Source organism: Carlito syrichta, unplaced genomic scaffold, assembly GCF_000164805.1.
Source record: "Carlito syrichta isolate Samal-C Ts95f unplaced genomic scaffold, Tarsius_syrichta-2.0.1 Scaffold314826, whole genome shotgun sequence".
Classification (NCBI taxonomy): Eukaryota; Metazoa; Chordata; class Mammalia; order Primates; family Tarsiidae; genus Carlito; species Carlito syrichta.
This window is the reverse complement of record NW_007258922.1, coordinates 475,986-501,270: the sequence shown is the minus strand read 5'-3', so window position 1 is coordinate 501,270 and position 25,285 is coordinate 475,986.

The following is a 25,285-nucleotide window of genomic DNA, read 5'->3' as shown; positions in this document are numbered from 1 at the left end:
GGGGCGGTGGCTGCTATAGCCAGTCCCATGCAGCAAACTGCCTCCACCGCACTATGGCCTCCACAGTGGATTGCTGCTGTGATGTTTACCAGGTGCTGAACAGTTGCTGTTGTTGTAGCTCTCGGCTCTGCCCCAGGGAATTCCCAGCTTCCTCCTCCACCCCAAGCTGCCTGCAGCACACCAAGCTGCAGCTGCTGATTCCCAGTGCCTGATGCCAAACACACACCGTTGTCACCCATCATAGCTGATCAACTGGGTCCCCGATAAGTGGAGAAAAAGGATCTGTAAAAGAGGAGCTGCCCACTGCAGCCATTTTCCAGGCAGAGATTTGCATTGCCCCGCCCATCTCTGCACAGACTCCACCTTGTTTTCTGTCTCGCCAAAACAGGAGACAGAAGCCCCTGCCCTATGCTGAACCAGACACTGACAACTCAGTTCTGTGTGGCAGATCTGTCAGGCAGCAAGCCAAGGGAACTGACCCAAGATATGAGTAACCCTATCTGCCTGCAATGAAAGCAAAGGGGAGGGGCTAGAGATCAGAGCTGAAGAGACTTCAGACACTCAGAAAAGGCCCCAGAGCTAGTCTGGCTTCTTACTTTGATTTTTTATTGTATTGTTTTGACTGTTGGTTTTGTTCACTTTTGTTTGTTTTTTGATTTAGACTCCCTTTGTGTTGGGGAAAAGCGCATCAAAAGGTTTTATTTTATTGGACTGTCTTTGTGTGATTACCAATATGCTTTAAGGAATTTTCTTTGTTTGTTTTTTACTCTTTCTTGGCTTTGTATCTCTTATCATTCATTAGTTGGTATGTATGTCTGTTTTTCCTCTTACTCTTCTCTCTCTCCAACTTCCTCTTGATTCCCCCTTCTTCCATTATTTTCCTTTTTCTTACCTCCTTTCATTCCAGGGAGCAAACCCAAACCCCACTGCATGGGCAGGATTGTAAGGCAGTGGGAAGTGGGTTCCAGGGTGCCCATACACTTGTTGGTGGATACTGGGATCTGCAGATAGATTCTGAATCACAGCTTCCCCCTCAATTAAATCTCAAAACTGTAAAAGGTACAGCCCCCAACACACAGTCCAGCCTCAAAAGTGAACAAAGCCAGAGGATCCTCATAAGAAAGAACAGGAGATTGAACAAAAAAAGGTAAAAGCAACCCCATCTTCCCTGAAAAACAGAATTAAAGAAGAGGAGGGAAAGGGGAAGAGAAAAATCTACACAAATGAAGAAAAAACAAAAGAAGAATATAGGTCTCTCACAGATCCCTGGGAGGTCAGACACTGAGAAAACAGACTTCAGAATGCAAACAACAAACAACCCCCAGAATAATTGGTCTCAAACTACAAACCCAGCTATCAAGACATTAATAGAGAGATTTAAAATAATTGAGGAGAGACAAGAGGAAAATAGGAAGGAGTTGATAACTGAGATAACAGTAGTAAAGAATACTGTGAATGGAATAAATAACAAACTGATAAGCATGGAAAGCAGAATTAGCCAAGCAGAAGAAATAATCTCAGAGCTTGAGGACCAAAATATAGAACTAACCCAAACTGTCAAAAACACAGAAAAGAAGTTTTAAAAGACAGAACAAAACCTTTAAGAGATGAGTGATTACTTCAAGAGACCAAACCTAAGAGTAATTGGACTTCCTGAGGCAGAAAGAGAGACAGAGACCACCCTGGAACAAACATTCCATGAAATTATTCAAGAAAACTTTCTTCATCTCATCAGTGATGCAAAAATTCAAACACAAGAGATTCAGAGAACTCCTGCAAGACAACAAATGAGAAGACCAACTCCCAGATACATAATAATTTGTCTAAACAAAGTAGGTATAAAAGAAAAAAATCCAAAAGGCAGCAAGAGAAGAAAGTCAGATTACCTACCATGGAAGACCAATTAGAATAGCAGCAGATTTATCTACAGAAACCCTTCAGGCTAGGAGAGCTTGGAGCCCTATCTTCAAAGTTCTAAAAGATAAACAATTTCAACCAAGAATAACCTACCCAGTCAAGCTAAGCTTCATCACAGGCTAGGAGAACTTGGAGCCCTATCTTCAAAGTTCTAAAAGATAAACAATTTCAACCAAGAATAACCTACCCAGTCAAGCTAAGCTTCATTAGTGAGGGAGAATTAAAATCTTTCCTAGATATCCAATCTCTAAGAACTTAAGCTAGCCCGGCTCAGTGGCTCAGGGTGTAATCCCACGCCTTTGGGAGGCTGAGATGAGTGGATTGCCCGAGCCCACAGATTCGAGACCCACCTGGGCAGCGAGACCTCATCTCTACAATAAATCAAAAAATCAGCCGGGCATGGTAGTGCATGCCTGTAATTCCGGCTACTCAGAAGGCTGAGGCAGAAGGATCGCTGGAGCCCAGCAGGTCAAGGCTGCAGTGGCTGGAAGCAGCCACTGCACTCCAGTCTGGGTGACAGAGTAAGACTCCAACTCAAAAAAAAAAAAAAAAGAACTTACACTGCCACCAGACCACCTCTATAAGAAACACTTAAGAAATACTTAAGAAAGTATTAAACACAGAAGAAAAGGAAAAAAGAACAACAATGTTCTTCACAAGAGTACAGGAAAAATATTAAAAACACACATGAACCTACCCAAAAACCAAAAGAAAGACAACAAACAAACAAGAACAACAACAACTCTATAAGAACCACATGATAGGGATCAACTCTCACATTTCAATAATTAGCCTGAATGTGAATGGACTAAATGCACCACTGAAAAGACATAGAATGGCAAAAAGGATAAAATATCAACAGGCAACAATATAATAACTCCAAGAGACTCATCTCACTAGAAAGTTCACTCACAGATTCAAAGCAAGAGGATGGGAAGCAAAATTTCAAGCGAATGGAACACAAAAGAAAGGAGGAGTCATAATCTTAATTTCAGACAAAATACCCTTTAAGCTAAAAAAAATTTAAAAGATACAGAGGGCCACTACATAATGATAAAAAGTTCAATCCATCAACAAGAAATATCCATCCTAAACATATATGCACCCAACATAGGAGCGCCAACTTTCATAAAGCAGCTTCTAAGTAAACTTAGAAAAGATATTGACTCTAACACTATCATAGCTAGGGACTTTAATACCCCACTCACAACACTAGACAAATCATCAGGACAAAAAATCAGCAACAAGATCCAGAACCTCAATGTGACTTTTGACCAAATGGACTTAATTGATACCTACAGAACACTGCACCCAATGACCACAGAATATACATTCTACTCATCACCACATGGAATGTACTCTAAGATCAACCACATCCTTGACCACAAATCAAGCAAAAACAAATTTCAAAAGATTGAAATTTTGCCATGCAACTTCTTGGACCACAGAGGAATAAAAATAAACATCAACACCAACAAGGTTCCCCCAAAACCCACAAAGACATGGACACTAAACAGCATGATGCTAAACAACTCCTGGGTCAATGATGAAATCAAAACAGAGATTAAAAGACACCTGGAAACAAATGAAAATGAAGAAACATCTTACCAAAATCTCAGGGATGTCATGAAAGCTGTAGTAAAAGAGAAATTCATATCTCTACAAACACACATGAAGAAAATGGAAGGATCACAAATTAACAGCCTAACAAGTTACCTAAGGAAGCTGGAAAAGCAAGACCACCAAAACCCTATCTTCAGCAGAAGAATCCAGATCACCAAAATAAAATCCCCAATCCAGGACATAGAAGACAGAAAGATAATACAAAAAATCAATGAAACAAAAAGCTGGTTCTTTGAAAGGATAAATAAGATCTATGGTCCCCTAGCTAGACTGACCAAGAAAAAGAGAGAAAAACCCCAAATAAACACAATCAGAAACACAAAAGATGAAGTCATATCTGACCCTGAAGAAATACAAAAGATCATTAGAGGCTACTATGTACACTTGTATAGAAACAAACTGGAAAACCTTAAGGAAATAGTGGACTTTCTGACATCACACAACCTGCCTAGGTTGAAACAAGAAGAAATCAAGACCCTAAATAACGAATAACAATCAAGGAAATTGAATGTCATAAGAAAACTACCTTCAAAAAAAAGTCCTGGACCAGATGGATTTCCAGCAAAATTCTACAAGACATTTAAGGAGGAACTGATATCAATCCTACTGAAAGTATTCCAGGTGATTGAGAAGGATGTAACTCTCCCCAAATCATTTATGAAGCTAACATCACATTGATACCCAAGCCAGGTAAAGACCCAACAAAGAAAGAGACCTACAGGCCAATATCTTTGATGAACATAGATGCTAAAATTCTCAACAAGATCCTAGCAAACTGGATTCAACAACACATCTCAAAAATCATCCATCATGACCAAGTAGCTTTCATCCCCAGGATGCAAGTCTAGTTCAACATTCATAAGACCATAAATGTAATTACATACATCAACAGACGTCAAAACAAAAGCCACATGTTTATATCATTAGATGCAGAAAAAGCTTTTGATAAAATCCAGCACCCCTTCTTGATAAAAACAATCGAACATCTAGGCATACATGGAACATACCTCAAAATAGTAAAAGCCATCTACGAGAAACCCACAGCCAGCATACTCCTAAACAGATGAAAATTGGAACCATTTCCCCTGAAAACTGGAACAAGACAAGGATGCCCACTCTCACCTCTTCTGTTCAGTATAGTATTGGAATTCCTGGCTAGAGCAATCAGAAAAGAGAAGGTGATCAGGGGTATCCAAATAGAAAAGAGAAAGTAAAGTTATCTCTCTTTGCAGACGACATGATTGTATACTTTCAAAACCCAAGAGAATCTGGCAAAAACCTCCTTGCACTGATAAAGGACTTTGGCAAAGTCTCAGGGTATAAAATAAATGTGCAAAAGACAATCGCATTTCTTTACACCAATAATAAATGAAAAGAAACCCAAATAAAAAGCACAATTCCATTCAGAATAGCCACACAAAAAAATGAAATACTTTGACATCTTCCTAACCAGAGATGTGAAAGACCTTTACAATGAAAACTACAAAACACTGCTCAAAGAAATCAAAGATGACACAAACAAGTGGAAAAATATCCCATGTTCATGGATAGGAAGAATCAACATTGTTAAGATGTCCATCTTACCTAAGGCAATCTACAGACTTAACACAATACCCATCAAATTACCAGCAACATCTTTCCCAGATCTAGAAAAAAAAAATACAGGAATTCATATGGAAACACAAACGACCAAGAATAGCCAGAAATCCTCAGAAAAAAAAAAAAAAGCAGGAGGTACCACACTACCAGACTTTAAACTTTACTATAAAGCTACAATAATCAAAACAGCCTGGTATTGGTACAAGAACATACACATAGACCAGTGGAATAGAATTGAGATTCCAGAAGCAAAACCTCAATTTCTCAACCAACTCATCTTCAACAAAGCCTCCACCACCCACCACTGGGGAGAGGAGAACCTATTCAGTAAATGATGCTGGGAAAACTGGCTGGCCACATGCAGAAGATTCAAACAGGACCCCTATCTATCCCTATACACAAAAATTAATTCTAAATGGATCAGAGACCTAAATGCAAAACCTCAAACAATAAGAACTTGAGAAAATGCAGGACACACCCTTATAGAAGTTGGAACTGACATCCAATTCCTAAGTAAAACCCGAAATGCACAAGCCATAAGAGATTAAGATAGACAAGTGGGACCTCATTAAACTGACAAGCTTCTGCAAAACCAAAAAACAAGCATCAAGAGAGCAGGGAGACAGCCCACAGACTGGGAAAAAGTATTTGCCAACTCCATGTCTGACAAAGGCCTAATATCAAGAATCTACAAGGAATTCAAATGTGCTGAAAAGAAAAAAACAAACAACCCCATTACAAAGTGGGCAAAAGATATGAACAGACACTTCTCAAAAGAAGACATCCAAACGGCCAACAGATACATGAAGAAATATTCAACCTCACTAATCATCAAGGAAATGCAAATTAAAACTACACTGAGATACCGCCTAACTCCAGTCAGAATGGCCATCATCCATAACTCAAAAAATAACAGATGCTGGAGAGGACGTGGTGAAAAGGGAACACTTCTACACTATTGGTGGGAGTGTAAACTAGTACAACCTTTGTGGAAATCAGTGTGGCAATTCCTAAAAGCTCTAAAAATTGACCTTCCATATGACCCCCAATCCCCCTACTGGGAATATACCCTGAAGAACTCAAATCACTCTATAAAAAAGATATCTGCACACGTGTGTTTATCGCAGCATTGTTCACGATGGCAAGATCATGGAACCAACCATGCTGTCCATCAAAAAAGGACTGGATTTTAAAAATGTGGTACATATACACAATAGAATATTACACAGTCATAAAAAAGAACAAAATCACGAATTTCACAGCAACCTGGATGGAATTAGAGTTTATAATACTGAGTAATCTCTCACAGAATCAAAGATCTGAGTATCACATGTTCTCACTCATAAGTGAACCTTGAACAACTACCGTAATACTATAAGAAAAGGATTGACAGTGATGGGAAACTATGGGGGGGAACAGGGAGGGGAAGGGAGGTGGGATTAACAGTAGTCAATATCTGCCTGGGGCAAGGGGACACACCTCATCAACAAGGGTAACTGCACAGTGAATATTTGTATACCTAACCCTTAACTGTACTCCACAATTTTAAAATAAAAAATATATTAAAAATAAAAGAATTTAGCCAGGCTCAGTGGCTCTGCCTGTAATCCCACACCTTTGGGAGGCTAAGGTGAGTGGATTGCCTGAGCCCGCGGATTCAAGACCTGCCTGGGCAACTTGGTGAGACCTCATCTCTACAATAAATCAAAAATTAGCCGGGCGTGGTAGCACATGCCTGTAGTTCCAGCTACTTGGAAAGCTGAGGTGGAAGGATCACCGGAGCCCAGCAGGTCAAGGCTGCAGTGGCCGGGAGCGTGCCACTGCACTCCAGTCTGGGCAACAGAGTGAGACTCTAACTCAAAAAAATAAAATAAAATAAAAGAATTTTACAGCTCCCCCAAATTTTGCTGCTGCCAATCAGCTTTGTGTCCAAACAATACTTAACTTTTTCTTTCTTAAAAACTCCCAAATTTTTATTTGTTTTTCCAACATACCAAAAACCACCCCCGGTATGTATGCTCCAAATTGCAATTCTGTTTAGCATACATTCCCAAATAAAATGTTTTACATTGGGTACATTTGAAGAAAGGTAACTCAGATACCTAATTAAAAATATAGTATGTGAAAGCTTTTAATATTCAGGCCCTAGACCCGGGCGCAGTGGCTCAAGCCTGTAATCCCAGCACTTTGGGAGGCTGAGGCGAGAGGGTTACCTGAGCCGAGCTTGGGCAACATGACGAGACCTCGTCTCTACAAAAAAGAAGAATAAGAAAAAGAAAATGTTTCTTAAAATACAAGAGGCAATATTAAGACTGTTAGTTCCCTTCATATACTGGGTCAATGAAACCAGATGATACAAGGATTCATATAGCTGGAAGGGTCCTTAATAGATCAAACTTCTACCTCCACCTTGACAAAGACCCTATGCAATTATAATGGAGCAGCATTTTTAGACTGTGATAATAGGGATCAATTTAGAAAACATACAGAGATAAGTTTAACATACACTTAAAATTGTTCTGCTGACGTTTCTGCTCAATATTTCATTTCTAGACTCTCTTCTTATATTTTTATTTTCTATTTCTATTTGCTATCTTTGACCCTTCTCCATACTCCTCTTGATTCTACATATCTCTCTTACCTTGAAATGCTAGGCTACCCACTAAGTTTCAGAAAGGATCTGAATATGAGGCAAGGGCCCTTCTGAAAATGCAGGAGTAAGAAAAAGGAAAATAAGTTACTTCTTGCCTCTTTGTGCTACTCTTTTCAGGGGCTTTTCACTTTGGTGGGCTACATGTTCAAACTTTTGGCAGAATCCAATCAGGATAGTGAACTTGTCAGCCAATCAGCAAATAGGACATGCAAATGAAATAAATATGTAAAACCAATCAGTGTGTAACATGTAATGCTAACTGCAGCCTCAAGATACAAAATATCAAATGAAGAATGCCAAACTGTAACCTTATAAGGGAGACAAAGAGGTTACAATGTAAAGAAATAGTATGTAAGGATATAAGGCAATGCCTCCTTGCATTCAGGGCTCCACCTTTGGATTTTGGATATGAATTCACTGAGCCAGTGCCAGTACGAACAAACGCTGCTTCCTGACAAGATACCTGGGTGTCCTGCCTCTCTTTCCTGCTACAAATATATATATATATATTTTTTTTTTTTCTTTCTGAGTTGGAGTCTCACACTGTTGCCCAGGCTGGAGTACAGTGGCATGCTCACAGCCACTCCAGTCTCGACCTGCTGGGCTCTGGCGGTCCTTACACCTCAGTCTTCCAGGTTGCTGGAATTACAGGCACACGCCACCATGCCTGGCTAATCTTTTGATTTATTGTAGAGACAAGGTCTCATCATATTGCCCAGGCTGGTCTCGAAACCCCAAGCTCCGGTAATCCTCTCGCCTCAGTCTCCCAAAGTGCTAGGATTACAGACTTGAGCCACTGCGCCTGGCCCAGGGTCTGAATACTAAAAATAATACTTTTCTAAGTTTTCACATACTACATTTTTAACTGGGTATCTGAGTTACCTTTCCTCAAATGTACCCAAAAGCTTACTAGCAAGTTAATATTACTGTTAACATTTGTACGCCACATATATTTACTGCTTTTTTCTAGGTAAATATAGATGGATTTAGAATATGACTGTTCATGTTTTTGTAAACCTTTCCACCCAACAATATTTTTGGCCATCCTTCGCATCATTAAAACAAATCAGCAATGTTTTCACCCTTTTATAGTATCCCTTATCTGCATGCAATAGCATTTAATCCAGGATGGTGTCTACCTTCCAAAAAGCTGCTCACCCTTAACCTAGTTCAGAGTGTTCTGATTATTTTAATAATTCCCCAACAGATGCCTTTGTCTGCTTCTCTCTCTATAACCCACTATCCACATAGTTGTTGAACTTACATTCCTACCACATAGACATGATCACGCTACTCCCCTTTTTACCATTCCTCAACAGCTCTTTGGTTAGAGTCCAGACTTCTTCCCAGAGCCTCCAAGATCCTACAAAACCTGGCTGTACCCTAGATTTCCTGCCCCATTCCCAGCCTCCCCATCTCCTACAGCCCCTAGCATCCCAGACTCCTCACCATTCTCTGTTCACTCCATGCAAATCCAAGCTCTGGGCTTCTACTGTTGTTTTCCATACTTCCCATATGTCCTTTCCCACCTTGTCTGCCTGGAAATTCTCACTCAGCTTTTAAAATACTCCTTTTCCTGGTAGACTTCCCTGCTACCAGTACATTTATTTGCTCTCTTTCTCTGTGTGCACAGCCATTTCTATGTTTCTGAACAATAACATTTATATCGTATTATAATTTTGATGTGCATATTTATCTCTTCCACAATTTTGGGAGGCCCTTAGCTTATTCATCTTTTCAGCCCTAGTGTTTTGCTTGGTAAATGTCACTCATTAATGTTGAGATGGATTCAATATCTCAACCTGTGGACCAGGATTACAACAAGATGAACTAAGGCTATTAGGTCAACTTAAACTGTGCAAGAATAAGCTCCATTTCCACCAATCACAATTTCATCTGACAAATCAACAGAGACTGAAAATGCTAATCTTTCCTCATTCAATTTCTAGGTTGACAGTAACATCCCAGATGTGCAGGAGACAGTCATAAGGTTAGTATCATTGACACTATTTCAACTCTTTCTACTGGTAGAATGGAATAATGATTTCAGGAATCATGTCCAACATTCTCTTACAGTCTACAAACCACCCGGCAGACACACTAACTATAAGTCTGCCCAATGCAGCCTACAGGGCAAAGATAAATCTATTGACTGTTTCAAAGTTATCACCATTATGACTACCATTAAAATGAAAATTGTGGCAAGTGTAAAATATTCATTAATTTTACCAGTCCATATTACTTTCATCTTTTCCCTCCTCCTAAGAAATTATACACACCTTTTCTGCTGAAAACTGAGTACTAAACCTGACCTTTTTTTCTCTTATCCAAATTCCTAAGAGGCTTAGAGAGTCACACCTGGCAAGGACTCACCACATGGAGGTTTATTACCCTATTACTCTATATTATAAAATCTGGTTTCCAACCTGAATCTGGCATAACATTACATAACAAATAAAGAAGGATATCAAATTGCTTTATGGCCCTGTAAATCCATCTCTCGGGGACTCCCAGACTCCAGAAACCTTGTAAGACACTTATCTGTCCTATCTGAAGTCTGCCATATATAGGACTTCATCTACATATCAACAAATATCCCCCTTTATCTCAACAAAACATCCCATCTACTGGTTTCCACAATTCCTTAGACAGGAACTAGAAATTACCAGTTAAGCAATATTTGAATCCACCTGTTACCTGCAAGCCCCTGCTTGGAAATGTCTCTCCTTTGGCCAAACCAATAAAAATCTCACATGTATTGATTTATAGTTTCTTGTAACGTCTGCCTTCCTAAAATATATGCATACAACCAAGCCACCATTCAACCACTATGGGCACATGTTCTCAGGACCTCCGAGGATGAGTGCTTCCAGGTTTAGATCCTCAAGTTTGATTCAGAATAAACCATCTTAAAATATTTTACAGAGTTGGCATCTTTTTGTCAACAAAGCTTTTCTCTAAGAATTACCAAATGGTATAATCCTAGATGGTATTTCCAGGGGAGGGGGAGAGGCTGTCTGATTTCAGTGATATCAGCATATCACTGATTTCAGTGATATCAGCATTCAGTTTGCTTGGGAACAGTGCCTTATATTGGTAGCTTTTTCTGCAATAGTGGAGCATGACGAATCTTCTTCCAATAAAAAAAAAGTTCTTATAGCACTGCAATACTGATAGTGTTTGACTTTGCTGTGTTTTGCTTTGTTTTGCTTTGTTGTTTTCATTCTATTGTTGATTGCCACTAATGTGTTGTATGTTTGACCTTTTAAATGGTTTATATGGAGACTGAAACCCAGTAAAATCAAAATCAACACTCCAATAAAGTGGGTGTGAAAAAATAAGTGTTGCCAGCCTAACAATTCTTTCTTTAACAAACCATCAGAGATGCACAATCTCAGATTTCCCTTGAGAGTCAATGAGAAGAACCATTTGTCCTTTATTGTCCTACTCTTTAATGAACTGTAAAAAAGTAATAGAAACATGCACAGATTATGTGTCCGGCTCAATAAATTTTCACAAAGCAAGCCTGCCAATGGAACCAGTACTTAGACCATAATCAGCTCCCCACAACTCTCTGTACTCACGCTCCAGCTTACCCCACTCCCAAGTAACCCATATCCTGATTCAAGTAGAGATTTGTTGTGCCTTTTGTGCTCTCCCCTCATCCAGCACTCATTCAGCAAGTATTCTTTTGTGTCTGGTTTCTTTTGTTCCACATTGTATTTGTGAATCCATCTTTGTTTTTGCACATGGCAACAATTTGTTCATTGCCATGGCTATATAGAATTCTTTTTATTTGTTTCAGGAGCATCTAAGCAAATAAGTGTTCTGAGAAAAACTCTGAGATAAATGGATCCCAATGTTAGCATATAAAAGCTTTAATCAAAAGAGCAAACAGTAAATAAGACCACCTTTCAAAACACCTTTCAAAAAACTGAAGTCAGTGGTCAAAAACAAGCTGTTTCAGGAAAGAAGTGGACTGGTAAAAAGAGCACTGTGAATATGTTAATTTGTCTGATCTGATCATTCTACAATGTATACATGTATCAAAACATCACATTGTACCCCATAAAAATGTACAATTATTATTTGTCAACCTAAAGTAAAATAAAGCTTAAAAAGTGAGAGGGAGTTCTGTGAAATAAATCAGAAAAGTTGTCTTAGAAAGAAATGCCCAGAACTGAGTCAAGGATCCTGGCTCAAAGGAAAATAAAACTTAGCTTTGTGAAAAGGTTTTGATTTTGATTTAGGCTGATTTTGCTCTACTTTGCTCTCATCTCTGTAGCAAAACCTTTCTTTCCCCTTCTCTCCAGTTCTACCTTTGGAGTACCTAATTGTTCTGAAGGCCACACCCCAGGGATCAGGTTCACCACGGCTTCTCGCACATTGTATGATATTTGACCAAACAATTACTCACATAAAAAGGCATTAGCATTCTGTTTCAACACAATTTCTTTTGTTATCAAAAGCCCTTTTTGTAAGTTGTTGATGTTTCTATTACTGGGAGCTGCCACTTCATGAAACTTTCTAAGTTATTAAACCAATTTTGATATTTAAGCTACTAAAAGTTTTACTAGTGCTTCACAAAACTTCCAGAATTTAAAACATAAGCTTTTTTTCTGTAATGAAGATATTTATCAGTGCAATTATTGAAATGGACCCACAAATATTGATGCCATATGCTGAAAATATAGGTGAAATTATCCCTTTCTTCCTCTTTAAAAAAGAAAATTCACAAAAACCTCTAATTTTCATAAAACAACTCATTTGAAATACATGTACTATAGATTTTTTCTTTTGTCTTTTTAACAGCATGAAGGGGAAAAGCACCTTAATATAGTTTTTTACAGGTATAAATTTCAGTGACTCTGGAAAATATGTATTCCAAGAATCCAATCTTTCCCCTACATTCTTCTACTTATAGGAGACTCACTAACCCTAAGACAGATTTCAAGTGTCCTAGCTTAAAATACTTAGCAAGAATAAGAATAGGGGTTTTTGGACTATTCACCAGTATATTAGTAAGAGGAAGGAGCAGGTTGTCAGTACATGAGTAGTTTGAATTCTAATAAAACTAAATCCGGATATAAGAGGACACCAAAAGTTCATCAGCTACCAAAATATACTGTAGTAAATTTAAAGTGATAGGTTTCAGTCTCCATATAAACCATTGAAAAGGTCAACATCCAGCACATCAGTGGCAATCAACAATAGAATGAAAACAACAAAGTTGTGTTAGCTCCTCCCATCAAGAGATGGAGCCTGTTTTCCCAGCGTGTGAATCTCAGTTGGCCTCATGACTGCTTTGACCAATAGAATTAGGCAGAAGTGATGTGTGACTACTAAGCTTGGGCTTTAAGACGTTTTGCACATTTGTTCTCATCCTTCTAAACCTATGGCCTCCATATAAGACATCTTGAACTAGGCCACTGCAGGACACCATGTGGAATAAACTCTGCTACTAAGACCCCAACCAGCCTGTCCTAGTCCATTGTGCAGCTATAACAGAATACGACAAACTGAGTAATCTATAAAAAATAAAAATTTGTTTCTCATAGTTCTAGAGGTTGGAAAGTCCAAAATCAAGGTGCTGGCATCTGGTAAGAGTTGCTCACTGCTTCCAAGATGGCTCCTTGAAAGCTGTCTCCTCCAGAGGGGAGAAATACTATGTCCTGATATAGCAGGAGAACTGAAGAGACCAGACACATTTCCACAAGTCCTTTTTATAACTGAATTAATCCATGAATTCAGTAATCTGCCCTCATGACCTAAACACCTTCCAAAAGGCCCCACCTCCCAACACCTGTTGCATTGGGAGTTAAGTTTCCAAAACATGAGTTTTGGGGGACACATTCAGACCATGCACAACCTCCTGATAACGGTAATTATTTTAATACACCCCAGGTAATCACAACAGCATAATTGCCTAACTGAGCCCTGCCCAATGTTATAAACAAATAAATTTTTTATTTAAGTCACTAAATTTGGAGTAAATTTGCTACACAGCAGGGAATAATGAAAGCATCCATTTTGTTAGCCACCAAACAAGCCAAGGAAATGGGCGAGTATAATTGGGGTTTTACTATCCAGTTTCCATCTTTAAATTTCTATAGCACTGCTCTGCCTGGTTTAGGCCCAATTTATTTCTATCAGAACAACTGGAGTTAACTCCTGGTGTATGTCCCTGTCTCCCTTTCCTTCTCACACAAATCTAACTTCCAAATTATCATCAAAGTAGAGAAGATCCTAATTGAAATTCTCCTCACCACTACTCTTCCTCTCAAACACACTTCCATCTTTGGGATAAAATCTTGAGACTGTATTCAAAACCTTTGATAATGAGATTCTACCTGACTTAGGAGAAGCATAAGAGTATTTGCCCATTGGCTACTATGCCCCACTGATCAAGGGTTGCTCCCAGAGATTCATACCTCTGGACATATGCCCTGGCCTAGGAAGTTTCTTACAGTAGCAAAGGAATTCTTGAGATATTAGGTAAAGCACTTGAAGGAAGACTGTATCCACTGGAAAGGAGTAGAAACCTACGTAGAATTGTCCTGTATAGTCACAACTGAAATCAAAAGGCGGTCAAGCATTTGTGAATCAATGTGCTGGCTGTACCTGCTGCTCCATGTCTGAAGTCAGACCTTAGAAAGCTTCAGGAAACCTTATGTAAAAAGTCTCCTGGGAAGTGCCCTGATATCCTAGAGTTTTTGAGGTAGTTATACAAACCCTGGATATCCATGAATCACTAGACACTCTTCAGACAATGTTATCTCAGTTTAATTTATCTGTGACCTGTGTCTTCCCAAAATAAACACCACAAAACAACCAGAACACCTCCTCTGGAGCCACCCTATGTATGATTATTTTGTGAAATAACAACCAACCAAAAAAACCTTTTATAACCCTAAATGATCAACATTAAAAACCAAGGCTAGGCTGGGCTCAGTGGCTTAGCCTGTAATCTCAGCACTTTGGGAGGTTGAGGCAAGTGGATTGCCTGAGCCCACAGGTTCAAGACCAGCCTGGACAACTTGGCAAGACCTCATCTCCACAATAAAATAAAATAAAGTAAAGTAAATAGCTGGGCATGGTAGCACGTGTCTGTAGTTCAAGCTACTAGGAAGAATGAGGCAGAAGGATCGCTGGAGCCCAGCAGGTTGACGCTGGGGTGGCCATAAGCATGCATGCCACTGCACTCCAGCCTGGGTGAAGGAGTGAGACTCCAACTCAAAAAATAAAAAATTTAAAAAATAAAAATCAAGGCGGGGTGAGGTGGTCCATGCCTGTAATCCCAGCACTTTGGGAAGCTGAAGTGGGAGGATTGTTTGAGCTCAGGGGCTTAGGACCAGGCTAAGCAACATGACAAAACCTTGACTCTACCAAAAACAATTTTAATTAGATGGGCTTGGTAGGGTGTGTCTGTAGTGCCAGCTATTTGAAAGACTGGGACAGAAGAATTACTTGAGCCCAGGGGATCAAAGCTATGTTGATTGTGGCACCGCACTCCAGACTGGGTGAGAGAGTGAGACCCTGAGTCAAAAAAAAATTAAAAATCAAGAGAAGGGAGCAAGATGGCTGACATGAGGCAGCTAGAGTGAGTTTCTCCTACAAAATAAACGAAGATTAGAGATTCCTCAGCACCCAGAAAGGAACAGATCCAGCAGCATGCCTCACAAGTCTCCAAGGAGTGATAATAACCTCTTAGAGCAAAGAAGAAGAAAAAAAAAAAAACCATCATACTGGGCCAGAACTTACCAGATGCTTTCCTGCACTGCCACAATCCACCACAGCCTCTAGACACAGCGGGAAGGTGAGTGATGAAAATTCAGGAGTTCTGTGCTCCTGCTGTGAATTTGCAGGGCTCCCTGGGCCTTATGGGGGCCCCAGCCCCTCACAAGAAACTGCTCTTCCCACAGCTGTGCTCTGACATTGAGTGGGGCAGGAAAAAAAGCTTTGAGCAGAACCAGCCACTATTTCCCAGGTACTCAACTCTTGCAGGGTAGGACAGTTGCTTCCCAGCCAGCTTGGGAGAGGAAATGCCTCAAGTCAAACTGCAGATCATTCCTGACTGAGAACACCTGAGGCCTTGAGGTTGGCTGTACCTTGACAATCAGATCACAGAGTGCCTGAGGCCAAGTTGAGAGGCAGGTGGGATGTATTGCCATAGCAACCTCTCACTCCTCTTGTGAATTCTTCTGGCCTGGGACTTCTTCCTAATCCCAACTGGGGTAGCTAAGAGTGCATACTTATGGGACTCTTTTCTCCTACACTCCCCCCAAAGGCTCAAATAAGACAGAAAACTTGGGAAATTCTCAGATCCCCACCCTTGGTCTAGGCTGGCTGGCCACTTCCTTGGAGCAACAGTCACCAAAGGGAAACCCTAAGCCACTATTGCAGCTGGCTTTCTTCCACAAAGGCCACCACCTAGCCAGAGGTCAACAGTACAGTCCACCAGATTGGATATAACACCTCAGCTTTAGGGAAAGCCTGATTCCAAACACAAATAACAACCACTTTAGCCACTCAGAACACCATGAGCTGATACAGAACACAGTGCTGCCACAGCTAGCAATTGAGAAACTCACCACACCAAGACTATATATAACCAAGGGACCTGTACAGTGCCTAAGTCAGTCCCCTGCCAACCTCAAATAAGAAAAAGTCATCTGCCCAAACAAGAAGAAACCAGAAAAATAATTCTGCCAATATGAAAAAACAGAGTTCTCCAACATCCCCAAAAGACTACACCAACTTTTCAGCAATGAACCATAAATGAAATAAAATTTTTGAAATTCCAGACATAGAATTCAAAAGGTTGATTATAAAATTAGTCAGTGAACTTAAGGACAAAATTGAAAAACAACATAAAGAAATTTTAAAAATTATTCAGGACATGAATAAAAAATTATCCAAAGACATACACACACACACACACACACACACACACACACACCCCAAACAAAAAAAAAAAAGTGAAATTCTGGAAATGAAAGAAGAATTTAGGGAAGTATAAGATGCAGTAGAAAGTTATAATAGTAGACTATAACAAGCAGAAGAAAGGATCTCAGAAATTGAAATTAAATCTCTTTTTTTTTTCTGAGTTGACATGTCACTCCATTGCCCAGGCTAGAGTGCAGTGGCATGTTCACGGCCACCCCAGTATTGTCCTGCTGGACTCCAGAGATCCTTCTGCCTCAGCCTTCCAAGTAAGTGGAACTACATACACGTGCTACTGCACCCAGTTAATTTTTGATTTATTGTAGAGTCAAGTTCTCGCCAAGTTGCCTGGGCTGGTCTCAAACACACAGGCTTAGGCAATTCACTCAATTCAGTCTCCCAAAGTGCTGGGATTGCAGGCTGAGTCACCAGGCCTAGCCAAAGACAAAGCTTTTTAAGTAACCCTGTCAGCCCAATCAGGCAACAATAAAGAAAAAAGAATCAAAAGAATGAAACAACGTCTCCAAGAAATGTAGGATTATGTAAAACATCCAAACCTGATCATAGGTGTTCCTGAGGAAGAAGAGAAAGCAACAAATTTGGAAAACCTATTTGAAGGAATAATGGAAGAAAATTTCCTTGACCTTGCCAGAGATCTAAGATACAAGAAGCCCAAGGAACTCCCAGAAGATTCATGTAAAAGGTCATCCCCAGGCATATAATCATCTGGCTATGCAAAGTTAACATGAATGAAAGAATTTTAATAGCAGTGACACAAAGCGCCAAATAACTTACAAAGGAAAACCTACCAGATTAACAGCAGACTTCTCAGAAGAAGCCCTACAAGACAAAAGGTATTAGGGCCCCATCTTCAATCTCCTCAAACAGATTAACTGTCAGTCAAATATTTTGTATCCTACAAAACTAAGTTTCATAAATAAGGAGAAATGGAGATATTCATAGACAAGCAAATGCTGAGGGAAACTGCCACCAATAGACTAGCTCTGCAAAAAATATTCAAAAGAGTTCTAAATACTGAAACAAAAGGTCCAAATACAATAGTAGAAAAACACTGGAGGCCAGGCACAGTGGCTTAGCCTATAATCCCAGTACTTTGGGAGGCCGAGGTGAGAGGATTGCCGGAGACCAGGGGTTCGAGACCAGCCTGGGCAACTTGGTGAGACCTCATCTCTATAATAAAAATAAAAAAATAAGCCAGGCATAGTAGCATGTGCCTGTAGTTCCAGCTACTTGGAAGGCTGAGATGGAAGGATTGACTAAGCCCTCCAAGTCAAGTCTTGTTGGGAGCCAACATATGGAATCTTATGGCTGAGGCCTATAAAGGCCTATTCAGAAGCTTGCCTCAGAGACAAGGATTTGACATCAAGCATATACATATGAATAGTAACCAATGTATTATAAGACAATCAGGATTTTCAATATTGAGCTTATTTTATTTTATGAAAAACATACAGCAGAATTACTTTAAAATCTCTTTTTCCTTCTAAACTGTCTTTTCCTCTTAAGATTTTTTAGCTGTCATTTCCTGGTATTATTTCCTGGTATACTGGTTTTTCAGAATGTTGTTTCACCTCAGGTTAAAACATTATAATTACTATAATAGTTTTGTTATGTTGCCTTTAGCCAAAGCAGAACGTTCTTTTACGTGCAGAGACTCTCCACCTGCTTCAGCCTCCGGCTGTCGTCATGGCAACGGTGCAGTTCATTGTCTTAAGTGGCATGACAGGTTTTGAGACACAAATAGTTTTCCCTAACAGGAAATCAGGCTTAGATTTTAAGTAAAATGGTATTGAATTAAGTTTTTTAGAACATAAAGTAAATTCATAATTTTTAAGTATTAATGATAAGATTTATAACAGATTATTATAAGATAATAGTTGTGTTAAGAACTTAGGTATAAGATTATTAAATAAAGTAATTAATAGGTATAAAAGACAATAGTTTAAAGATTTAAGATTTATATAATTTGTGATAAAACTTTAGGTTTAGGATAAGTTCGTAGGTAATTGATATATAGTTATAGTTCAAAGTTAGGTATGTAATAGGATATATGAATATATAGTATTAAAGTAAGTTAATAAAATCAAGTCTTTTTAAATAAATTTATAAAGTATAGTATAGTGTTAAGTTAGTAGTATTAACGATTTAAAACATTAAAAGTTAGTAAAATTGGATTAAATCATAGGTAATTTATATACAATCATAGGACAGTGTGGAATTATAGTAGGTTATAAGAACTATAAATATAAATAATATAAACTCAAGGTAATTAAGTTATAGCTTATAGTATAATGGTAAGTTAATAACAGTAAGCCAATAAAACCAAGCCATTTAAATAAATTTATAGAGTATAGAATAGTGTTAAGTCAATAATATTAACGGCTTAATATATTAAAAGTTAGTATAACTAGATTAAATTTAGGGATAACTTGGGGAACTTTTAATTAGGGCTTAAAAAGAAGAGTATGATGTGAATGATTTATTAAATTGTTTTGAATGATTTAAAACAATGTATTTGTAATTTTGATGTAAGCTTTGTAAAACACGACATGCATCAGGAAATTGTAACAGTTTGTTTAGAACGTGTTCGTCTTGTGACGGTCTTGTGATGCATGATCTGTAAAGCATGGAATCTGTATGCCCCAAGCAGGTAATTATTACACTGCTAGAGGGTCTAAAAAATGGTATATAAGTTGGAAAAGGTTTGAATAAAATCGGCTTCGGTCTTGGCCAGGCTGAACCCAGAAGAGCTGCCTCCGAGTAGTTTTCTTCTCTCCGTCTCTGATTCACCGGTGCGGTCCTAACCCTCCCTCTGGTCAGTGCAGGTCACCGACAGGCTTTGGCGCCCGAACAGGGACCAGACTCCGGTAATTATAAAAATATATGTTTCCCAGTTTGTTTCTCTTGTTATGGATCGATATGGCCAAGGCCTATGAAGGCCTATTCAGAAGCTCGCCTCGGAGACAAGGATATAACATCAAGTGTGTACATATGAATGGTAACCAGTGTATTTAAGATAGCTAAGATTTTCAATATTGGACTTATTCTATTTTATGAGAAACGTGTAGCAGAATTACTTTAAAATCTCTTTTTTTCTAAACTGTTTTTCCTCTTAAGATTTTTTAGCTGTCATTTCCTGGTATTATTTCCTGGTATACTGGTTTTTCAGTATGTTGTTTCACCTCAGGTTAAAACATTATAATTGCTATAATAGTTTTGTTATGTTGTCTTTAGCCAAAGCAGAACGTTCTTTTACGTGCAGAGACTCTCCACCTGCTTCAGCCTCCGGCTGTCGTCATGGCAACGGTGCAGTTCATTGTCTTAAGTGGCATGACAGGTTTTGAGACACAAATAGTTTTCCCTAACAGGAAATCAGGCTTAGATTTTAAGTAAAAATGGTATTGAATTAAGTTTTTTAGAACATAAAGTAAATTCATAATTTTTAAGTATTAATGATAAGAGTTATAACAGATTATTATAAGATAATAGTTGTGTTAAGAACTTAGGTATAAGATTATTAAATAAAGTAATTAATAAGTATAAAAGACAATAGTTTAAAGATTTAAGATTTATATAATTTGTGATAAAACTTTAGGTTAAGAACAAGTTCATAGGTAATTTATATACAATCATAGGACAGTGTGGGATTATAGTAGGTTATAAGAACTATAAATATAAATAATATAAACTCAAGGTAATTAAGTTATAGCTTATAGTATAATGGTAAGTTAATAACAGTAAGCCAATAAAACCAAGCCATTTAAATAAATTTATAGAGTATAGAATAGTGTTAAGTCAATAATATTAACGGCTTAATATATTAAAAGTTAATATAACTAGATTAAATTTAGGGATAACTTGGGGAACTTTTAATTAGGGCTTAAAAAGAAGAGTATGATGTGAATGATTTATGAAATTGTTTTGAATGATTTAAAACAATGTATTTGTAATTTTGATGTAAGCTTTGTAAAACACGACATGCATCAGGAAATTGTAACAGCTTGTTTAGAACGTGTTCGTCTTGTGACGGTCTTGTGATGCATGATCTGTAAAGCATGGAATCTGTATGCCCCAAACAGGTAATTATTACACTGCTGGAGGGTCTAAAAAATGGTATATAAGTTGGAAAAGGTTTGAATAAAATCGGCTTCGGTCTTGGCCAGGCTGAACCCAGAAGAGCTGCCTCCGAGTAGTTTTCTTCTCTCCGTCTCTGATTCACCGGTGCGGTCCTAACCCTCCCTCTGGTCAGTGCAGGTCACCGACAAAGTCTGAGTGGCCATGAGCATGCCATTGCACTCCAGCCTGGGCGATAGAGTGAGACTCCAACTCAAAAAAAAAGAAAGAAAAATGCTGGAAATCATATAGTTCACAGTGCTTATGGAAAACCAGATAACAGCCAGTATGATGAATAGAATAGTATATTATATCTCATTATTAACTCTGAATGAATATGGTCTCATGCCCCCACTAAAAGTATATAGATGGGCAAAATGGATTTAAAAAAACACAACTCAGATATCTGCTGCCTTCAAAAGACCCACTTAACTCACAAAGACTCCTATAGACTCAAGATAAAGGCGTGGGGAAAAAGATTCTACACAAATGGAAACCAAAACCAAGCAGGAGTAGCCATTCTCATATCAGATGAAACAGATGTTAAATTAACAATAGTTTTTTTTAAGGCAAAGATAACTATTATGTAATGATAAAGGGATCAATCAAATGAGAAGACATAACAATTTTAGATATATATGCACCTAACACCAGAGCCTCCAACTTTATAAAACAAATTCTACTAGACTTAAAAAGAGACTACAGTACAATAATACTGGGAGACTGACAGCAATAGACAGATCATCAAGAGCAGAAATTCCACAAAGAAACACTGGAGTTAAATTTGTCTCTAGAGAAACTAACAGACATCTTCAGAACATTCCATCCCAAAACCATAGAATATACATTTTTCTTATCAGCACATTGGAACATTCTCCAAGATAGATTATATGATAGGCCACAAATCAAGTCAATACATTCAAAAAAATCAAAATCATATCAAGCACTTTTTCAGACCACAATGGAATAAAACCAGAAATTAATTCCAAGAAGAACTTGAAAAACAAAACAAAAACACAGAACTTAAACAATTTGCTTCTTAATGATCCTTGGGTCAACAATGAAATCAAGATGGAAATTTAAAAATTCCTTGAAATGAATGACAACAATGAAATAAGGTATCGAAACCTCTGAAACATAGCCAAAATTATGTGCTCAGAGGAAAATTTATAGTGCCTAAAGCCTACATTAATAAGACTGACAGATCTCATATTGACAACCTAACATTACACCTCTAGGAACTAGAAAAACATGAACAAATCAAACCCAAAGCTAGCAAAATAAAAGAAATAATGACGATCAGAGCACAACTAAATGAAATTGAAATTTTAAAAAGTACGAAGGATTAATGAAACAAAAAGTTGGTTCTTTAAAAGATAAACAAAATCGATAGACCACTAGCTAGATTAATTAAGAAACAAGGAGACAACTCAAATCAGCTCAATCATAAATGAAAAAAGGAGATATTCAACTGAAATGACAGAAATTCAAAAGACTATTATGAACACCTCTATGCAAACAAGCTAGTCACTCTAGAGGAAATGGATAAATTATTGGAAACATATAATCCCCCAACCTTGATTCAGGAAGAAAAAGCAACCCTAAACAGACCAATAATGAGTAGTGAGATTGAAACAGTATTTAAAAGTCTCTCGACAACAACAACAAAAAAACCCCAGGACTCACAGCTGAATTCTACCAGGCCTTCAGAGAAGAACTGGTGCCAATTTTACTGAAGCTATTCCACAAGACTGAAGAAGAGGGAAGCCTCCCTAACTAATTCATGAGGCCAGTATCATTCTGATACCAAAGCTAGAAAAAGACACACACACACAAACTACATACCAATATCCTTATGAACATGGATGCAAAAATTCTCAACAATATATTAGTAAACCAAAGACAACAGCACATTAAAAAAAACATACACCATAACCAAGTGGGTTTTATTTCAGGTACACAAGAATGGTTCAACATACACATGTCAATAAACATGATCCACTACATAAACAGAATTTTTTAAATCATATGATCATGTGAATAGATGCAGAAAAAACATTCGATAAAATTCAGCATCTCTTCATGATAAAAACCCTCAGCAAAATAGGCAAAGAGGGAACGTTTCTGAAAATAACAAAATATATAACAAACGCACAGTCAATGCCATCCTGAATGAAGAAAAGCTGAATGCATCCCCCCTTCTCAGAACTGGAACAAGGCAAGGATGCCCACTTTCACCACTCCTATCTAACAAAGTACTGGAAATCTTAGCCAGAGCAGTCTAGCAAGAAAAAGAAATAAAGGTACCCAAATTGAAAACAAAGAAATCAAACTATCTCTACATGCCGACAATATGATCTTATACCCAGAGAACCCTAAAGATTCCTCCAAAATCTCCTGGACTTCATAAATGAACTTGGTAAACTTCCGGACACAAAACACACAAATCAGTAGCACTGCTATACACCAACAACGAGCAAGCTGAGAATCAAACCAAGAACTCAATTCCATTTACGATAGTAGCCAAAAAGCTACAATTCCTAGGAATTTTTTTTATTTTATTTTATTTTATTTTTTTGAGTCAAAGTCTCACCCTGTCACCCAGGCTGTGGCGCAGTGGTCACCGCCACCTCTACCTGCTGGGCTCAGGCGATCCTTCCATCTCAGCCTTCCAAGTAGCTGGAACTACAGATGTGTGCCACCATGCTTGGCTAATTTTTTGATTTATTGTAGAGGTGAGGTCTCGCCAAGTTGCCCAGGCTGGTCTCAAACCCATGGGCTCAGGCAATCCTCTCACCTCAGCCTCCCAAAGTGCTGGGATTATAGGCATGAGCTTCCGCGCCCAGCCTCTAAGAAATATTTAACCAGGGAGGTGCAAGATCTCTACAGGAAGAACTATAAAACTCTGATGAAAGAAATTGCAGAGGGCAGAAACAAATGGAGAAAACTCTCATGTTCATGGATTGGAAGAATCAGCATTATTAAAATGACCATATTACCCAAAGTAATCTACAGATTCTACATGGATGGAGCTGAAGATCATCATCCTAAGTAAACTGCCTCAGAAACAGAAAACTAAACACCACATGTTCTCACACATATGTGGGAGCTAATAGGTCACAAAGATGGAAATAATATACATTGAGGTGATCAATATGGGGGACAGGGGTAAGGGTGTTAAAGTTCAGAAACTACCTACAGGGCGCAATGTTCACTATCTGGGGAATGGGTCACCTGAGACCCAATTCTCATCACTACACAAAAATGTCCATGTAGTGAACATGCACGTGTATCCTCTGAATCTAAAATTTAAAACAAAATAGTGATGGCCCAAAAGAAAAAAAAATAAAAAATCAATAACGGGACAAATTGGCATCACATGCCTCTTGATCTGAAGTACTAAGAAGAACACAAACATCACTTCTGTAGTATTCTTACCAAAAATACATAACCTGAATTTAATTGAGAAGAAACATTAGAAAACCCAAATTGAAGGACATTCTAAAAAATGACTGTCCAGTACTCATCAAGAAAATCAAGTTTATTGACAGACAAAAAGATAAAAAAGACTGAAGAACTGTTACAGACTGGAGATGTGCTTATAAAATACAACATGGACCCCAGACTGAATTGTGGATCAGAAAGACATCATTAGTTGGACAGTTGAATAATTTTAATAAGGTCTACATATTAAGTAATGGTATTGTATAAATGTTGGTTTTCTGATTCTGTTAATTGTACTGTAGTTACGTAAGTTATCATTAAGAGAATCAGGATGAAAGATAAACGAGAATTATTTGTATGATTGTAACTTTTTTTGCAGGTATGAAATGACTTGTAAGTTTTCAAAATGGAAAGTTCAAGGTTTTTAAATTGTTAAAGTTAATAAGATGGAAATGATGAACAACGGGAAAAGGATGCTTGAAATTAGATTACAGCGTTGTCATGTTTAGTTGTATATTAGCGGATTAGAGCACTCCACCCCCAGTATTCATTCTCTCTCTCATGTTTTGATTTGAAAATGTCACAAAATTCTCTGAAAATTTCAAAATAGTATTGCTCATAATTCACTTTGTTTTTTAATGGAAAATATCCTATATAAATACTTTTTACAAGAAAAAAAGGAAAGGTGGAAATATGCAAACAAGTGGCTAACTTCCAAAAAGTTTTGAGGTTTGTTTTGTTTTGTCACCCAGGCTGGAGTGCAGTGGCATGCTGACAGTCACCCCAGTGTCGACCTGCTGGGCTCAGGTGATCCTTCCACATCATGCCATCATGCCCAACTAATTTTTTTATTTATTGTAGAGATGAGGTCTCACCAAGTTGCCCAGGCTGGCCTGGACTCAAGCGATCCTCTCGCCTGGCTGGTTTCAATTCATTCTCTCCCCCTCCCCCTCTCCCATCCCCCCTCTCCCA